This window comes from Panthera leo, chromosome E2 (assembly GCF_018350215.1).
Source record: "Panthera leo isolate Ple1 chromosome E2, P.leo_Ple1_pat1.1, whole genome shotgun sequence".
Classification (NCBI taxonomy): domain Eukaryota; kingdom Metazoa; phylum Chordata; class Mammalia; order Carnivora; family Felidae; genus Panthera; species Panthera leo.
In genome coordinates this window covers 29982112-29989214 of record NC_056693.1, presented here as the reverse complement: position 1 = coordinate 29989214, position 7103 = coordinate 29982112, and the positions used below count along the sequence as shown (strand labels likewise).

At 41.5% G+C, this 7103-nt stretch overlaps 1 pseudogene; it reads right to left on the bottom strand.

Moving 5' to 3' along the window:
- Positions 1–5638: 5638 nt before the first annotated feature.
- LOC122208562 lies at positions 5639–6606 on the bottom strand (annotated as a pseudogene).
- Between the last annotated feature and the right edge of the window lie 497 nt (positions 6607–7103).

Genomic DNA, 7103 nt, shown 5'->3' with positions numbered 1-7103 from the left:
TCTCTGATTATGTCTCAACAACTCATGTAGGATGAGTTGTATGTCTCAACAACTCTACTGGGGAGTGGATCGGTGGAATCATCTTTACCTTTAAGAGTAGCATGTTGGTGTATCAACCTAAACAATGTAAGAAAAACGCAAGGCTTGGCAGCTGTAGGAGGGAGGTGGCCAGGCTCTCACAGTCATTACAAATCCTTTTCTCCTGGGACTCTGCGCTTCTTCCCAGCTCTGAGGACCACACAGTCTACCTTTTAGCTGTGCTGTGGAAAAGCAAAAGAGTGAAGATCTGGTCCTCTGCATGATGTGGGTGGTGAGATGCCCCCACCGTGGTTAACAGTGGTGAACAGCCTGGGAGGCACAGGAAAGGTGGGTGAAGGGTGACCTTTATAAAGCTCTGACTCACTCCCGCCTTTGACTCGAAGCCTGGGCAATACAACCTTGCCTGACTCATTACTATTTAAAGCAGCCTCTTCTTTTCTCTTCGTTATTTTCAGTTCACATTTTCCATGATGTTTTCCTGTTTGGAATGAGCAAAACTTTCTCTTCTCCCCTGGGCTTTTTTGGGGTTCCCAATTCTTCCCAGGTATGCTATGTGTGTGGCAGGGGGTGGGGAAGACAGGGGTTATAGACTTCTGAGCAAGTCAACCAACTTTTTCATTCTTCTCCATGCCATGTTCCATTATCTGAGGGTCAACGTTTGGACTCATAAAGACCTTCTTAGAGTATTATAGGTAGTAACCATTTTATGTTACTTTGCTGATATGACATTAACATATATATGTTATATATATGTTACAGATTTTCCTGAAAGAGTATTGATCTTGTGATTTTCTAGATTGCATCTTGGGTACCATCAGCTTAATACAACAGACAAATAACTCAATAGAGTTATTTAAAGAAGAGGGAATCCAAATGGCCAATAAGCATATGAAAAGATGCTTGACCTCATTACTAATCAGCAACATTTCTAATTAAAGATATAATGCAAACATTTCAAGTGTATTATCACCCAGTCCTGGTGATGTGCCAAGGGAAAGGGGGCACTCACATTCAAAACTCCTTTCCCCTACATCCAAGTCCATTTTCATTTTGCTTCAGTCAGCATCCATCCTGTTGGGGTTCATCTAGTGGGTCATTCGTTTCTAGGGGGTTGGTAGTATTACCAATTTGGTGCTTCTGGCATCTTTCATTCATTTTTATCATTGGAAAGGCAGCACCAGGAACCTTTGGATTCTCCTATTACTTTCCCTCACTTACATTACGTGGCAGACACCCTCTTCATAGCAAAGATTGATCATGTTAGCCAACACTTTCTTTTGAGGAACATGGAGTGGCCAATAGGAAGTCTCAGCTTCATACTGAGCTTCATTCCTTTGTGGAGGAAGACGTCCTAAATCAGCAAAGTCCAGAATTATGGAAATAAAAAGGAAATACTTATTTAGACGGTTTATTATTAGTTGTGATAGTCAGAGGAGCTGCTGACTCTCCCATTTGTGTTTCCTGCTCCCTTAGATTCTGGCTACAAGAGGAATGAATCCACTCTAGGAGGAATATTGGTGTCTTATTTGTTCAGAGCATATATTACAGGCTATTAGACTGTTATTTGATCTCTCAAAATGTTGTCTCCAGTAGTGTTGTCATTCTATCATTTTGTAAGACCAACTATTTATGGATGAGGAGGTACATGGAAACATAAGTAAACCCCATGAACATTAGATACTTACTTCCTGATTTCTTCTGCTATACAATGAAGAGATGGTGTTGTATGTGATACCATGATCTTGAACAAAGTATTTAGTGAGTCCGTGCCTGGTGGGACTGTGGCAAACAAGGAATACACATCCATGCAGAGAATGAGTATCTATTCCAGTAAGGACAAATTCTGTCCCTTCATGTTCAATGTAATCAGTTGCTACCAGGTAGCAATTTGGTCCTTAGACAGTGATGCAGAATGCAAGCAAGACTCTGGTGTGCTGAGCAATATGATAGCCAGAATTAATTTTGTTATTAAACCTGTGTATCACTCTTTCTTTGCCACCATGACCATATCGTCCATGAACCTAGTCACTAGACAGATATCCACAGGGGTATAAGTTGCAACATGATTATTGAGAACTTCCTATGCAATGACTACCTTTTCTGAGCACTCACATGGGTTCAACTACTCTTTTTTGACTCTCTCTCTCTTTTTAATGAGGCTCCACACCATAATGGAGCCCAATGCAGGGCTTGAACTCATGACCCTGAGACGAAGACCTGAGCAGAGATCAAGAGTCGGATGCTTAACTGACTGAGCCACCCAGATGCCCGCAACTATGCCCTTATGCTGGGCCCATTTAGAGTTGCTCATCCTTCATTCAAACCTTGTTACCAATCATCTAATCTTATTCTTCCAAATGCCTGGACCTTGCATCACAAGACTAATTGCTTAAAATCCTACATATTGGAAAATTCTCCCTTTCTCCATTGTCCTCCAAGGCCATTCTTGAGTGAAATTGAAATGGCATAGCATTCCATTTCTCACTGGCACCATAAATCAGGCTTGATTTTCCTCCTCAGTCAACTGATCATATGAACTCTCAGAAGTTTGGGACACCAATATGGCAGGAGTAACTATGCTGGAAGTATGGGCCTCTGGTAAATAAGTTATATCTTAAAGATTTGTTCAAACCTATTTCTGTTTATATCATATCCGTTTGATGATGGACTGATGCAGGGCTTGCCTGAATTTATGGCTCCGTGAATTAGACAACTCCCATTTCATGATGTCAGTGTTCTTGGATTCGTGGCATTCGGGTATGTTGAGAAAGAGCTGTTTTTTAAATTTTTTTAATTTATTTTTTATTTTTTAATTATTTTCCTCCCATTTTTTTAAGAAAGAGAGAAGGAGAGAAAGAGTGAGGGGGATAGGGAGAGAGAGAGTCTAAACAGATTCCATGCCCAGCATGGAGCCCAACATGGGGCTCTATCTCACAGTTCTCAGATCATGGCCTGAGCCAAAATCACGAGTCAGATGCTTAACTGAGCCAATAGTCACCTCATAGAAAGAGCTGTTTTTAAAAAAGAGAAAGGAACATGACTTTCCTACCAATCTCTGAAGGTTTGCCACTATGATTTTCCTAACACTTCTTTCTGCAAGCTTCATTTAGCAACTTGATCAATTACAAATCAAACATCATTGGATCTGAGGTATCTCAAAAGCCAAATGGCCGAGTTGGGCCAGCTGGAGAACCTTCTCTTGCTCTGGACTCCTTTTAAATTGTCAGCCTTATGGTCACTTAATCATCACTTCTGGTATTTTCTGCTAATCGGGATAGAGAAAAATGCATTAGACAGATCAGTATCTGCATGCGAGGTGCCAGAGGCTGTATTGATTTGCTTCACTAAGAAGACTACATCTGGAATACTAGCTGCAATTGAGGTCAAACCTAATTAAGCTTAGAATAAGCCACTATAATTCTCCAAGATCCATCCATCTTCTGCACAGATTACATAGGCAAACAAAATGGGATTGTGATAGTGTTGATTTTCCAGGTCTTGGTAGCATTAATCTTTGTATTCTTATAGGAACTATTATTGTCTTTGGTTTACTATTTGCATATGGAGGAAAGCTCCAGGAGCTTCCCTTTGACTGAACTCAGGAACTAGGGAAAGAACTAACATGGGTTCATATATCCATTGAACCACTGTTAGGTGGTCCAGGCCTAAACTCTGCTATCAGCTCCCCTTCAGCCTTGGTCCACAATTGTGTTACGAGGTCCCAGGAATTAATGATAACTCAGAATAATGCAGTCTAATGATGCCATAAAAGTCTATATATCTCCTGTTTCCTACTGCACAGTTACAATGGCACAGGACCACCGTTTCCTTTGGGGAAGACCAGGAAGGATATTTGAAACACACACAATTATTGCAAGCTCTTTGCTTGGGGGTTAGTAAGGTTGTCCCTTTTTTCAAGGAATTCTGGCTCAATTCTGAGATCAAGTTCTCAGAATTGGATCAGATGATGATCCTTTGTCATGCTGTTAGAAGTCAAGTTTCTATTCACCCGTTTGAGTTTTTCAAGACTTGGGTCAAGTTGGACCTTAGCTGTCTTAAAGACCACAGGGTAGAGACCCTTATGGGATCAAACCATTCTGACTGTCTTTTCAACCATGTGGCCTAGCATGCTCGCTTTGCCTCTGGTGTTTGTGCCAGCCTATCAACACCACTCAGATCAGAAAGCCCTTCTCAGTGGCAGCGTCTTGCATTTTCACTTCTAGCTTAGAGTACAGCCACTACAGTGATTTTCAAAGATTCTGTCATCCTTCTCATCAAAGTATTTCTCAATGCTTTGGTAAGGGAGTGTTTTTTGAACACTCTCAAAGGTGGGTGAGTGGATGAATTACAACAAATTTACTCCAGCATTCTTTGCTCCTTGCCTTTTTTTCTCCTTACATTGTATTAAGGAATTACATGACTATTGACTTTATTTACAAAGTCAGTAGGCCACCACTGAGTCAAGAGTTCTGTCAGCCATTTAGAACCACTCCCAGATGCCAGAGTGAGCCCATTGATTTCATTTATTATTTTTTAAAATTTACTTATTTATTTATTTGTTTGTTTCTGGTGAAAACCTTGTATTCTTCATGGTTCCAGCTTGTTTCGAGAAAGTGCAACATTTTAATTTATGGTTTGGAATAGACTTTCAGCTGTATTAAACGATGGAGAGATGAATTGGTTACCTTACCAAAGTTAAATCAAGAAGATTCAAGTCAAAACGTTAAATCACAGGTATTTCCTACAGCACCAAAAACCAGCTTTCCAGTACTTGGTGCCAGAGGCAAGAACCCCAACAGGGAAGTGCCTCAGGTCAGGAAGTGAGCAGAGCCTACCTGCGGAGCAAAAGGCCTAGAAGTTTCCACAACATGGTTTTACCCATTTGGTAAGCTCCCTTAGAAAATAGGGACAATGGATTACAATATCGTACGTGTCTCTGACTTGTGTTTTCCTAAACATCTCATACAGTAAATTACTACCCTGAACATAGTATATTCAATGTGGGGGTCAGATAGGCAAACACTAGTTCAATTTCTCAGGGTTGTGGGCCACTCCCATCTGAAGAATCTAGGAACCCAATCTCCATCTGGAATATTCCTTGTGATCCCTACAGACCAAGAGCCCAAACTCACAACTTAGAGGGATAAAACCAAACAAAAAGCCTACGGAAAGAATCCATGGCATAAAGGGAAGCAACTTCAAGGCACAGGTTAGGCACGCTGCCAAGGGCTGAGTAAATGTCTTCATTGTGAAGATCTTGCCCCTCTTTCCACTAGTAAGCAGTGGGAACAATTGAAACTGGAATCCTAGTCCATATCTGTCCCTCTCAGGGTTACCAGAAAAACTTCAGTCCTGGTTAACAACCCTACTGTTACATGTTATAAGTATCCAAGAGATCTAAATAAGACTGTGCGGTTTTGAAGATAGAATGCACTTTCTGGTTTGCAGTGTGGAGAAAATGATTATCCATCACTGAGCGCCAGAAACTGCAGTCATCAGCACAGTGCTATGGCATGCAATGTCAGCTCACAAAACACCTCTCTCTCCCTAGTCAGAGGCAGACAGATAGTGGTAGCACTAGGGTTTATTAAGTTGTGGCTTAGTACAGGAACTGGGGCTTGCCCAGGGTGCTGCTCTTGATGTATAAAGCCTGGACATTCCACCAATTCTTCTTGAGCAATGACACCAGGAAATTGACAGCTAAGTAGATGTTGTACACAAGCTCATCATCTGTCATCTTCACATGGCCAACGGCCACTGCCAGACACAGCAACTTCTTCATCTGGAATTTGATCATGGACTTCACTTCATCCACTTTGGCCACCATATCCTCATTGTGGGTCAGCAAGGAAGGGACCTTGCCAGGCCTGGGCCCAGGATTTGTGGGAGCTCCTTAATCAGAGATCCTGAAGCCAGAAGGGCATCATACTTCTTGGCCAGCTTCTTAACTAATTTTTTTTATTCTTGTTGAGTTTCTTCAATCTCCATGTGGGGAACATCCACAGGCTTGGCTTCATCACAGTGCTGCTGGTCCCCCAAAACACAGATGGTGAACTTGGGATGGGGAGTGGACTTAAGCCTGACAGTGCTCCAGAAACATTTGTCCTTCTGAGGGTCATTGTTCTTCAAGATGATCTGAAACTCCACCATCTCCAAAAACTTTAGGCATGTGCACTGGTTCCCATGAAGGACTTTCTTCTCCACCTCATACAGGGTGTCATGGGAGACTTTGCTGCTCATGGTGCCACATGCCATAATAACTGGAAAAGAGAGTTGTGAATCCATTCTGCTAAATAAACTCATATCACTAAATTCAGCTGCAAAATCTCTTAGTTCTTTGAGCGTGCCCCCTCTTTTATCAGTTATTCTGTAACTGATGCCCCAGGGCTTGTTGATGCCCCTGACTCTAGTTGTAGGCTTGGAGCCTCTGAGAAGTAGTACATTCAGGCAGGGGAATAATTGGTATTTCTGTGATGATATCTACCTTAGATGATGTCTTTCTTGGTTGTTCTACTGGACAGGACGAGTGTCATCAGATAGAGAAAGAGGGGCTCCTTCCACTGGCAATAAATTTCTGTTGGCAGATTTGGGAGGTTAGATGTCCTCAGAATCATTCAAATTCTCTCAAATGCAACCATTCCTATTCTCAACATCTTATTCTTTCCAAATCAGTGCTCTGACTTGTACACAAGAGATCCAATCAGGTTGTTTATTCCATCTATGTTGAATTTTGTGCATCCCACAGAATTGGACTCGGCATCTAATTTTTGTAGCCACCTTCTTTCAAGTTAGTTATAGAAACTGACTCCCTGGCTATGTCTTGAGTAGAGAATTTAAATCCTCAACTTGTCATTTTATTTTTTAAACTTGTCAATATAGTTGGAAGTAGCCAATTATTTTGGTTATCTATTGCTGTGTAACAAACCACTTCAAAACTTAGTGACTCAAAATAATAACCCAATCATTATCTCTCACAGTTTTGTGGATTGACTATTTAGTGGTGACTGCTAAGATGACAAGCATCAGAGGGACAACAGAACCTGGGACATTCAAGACAGACAACC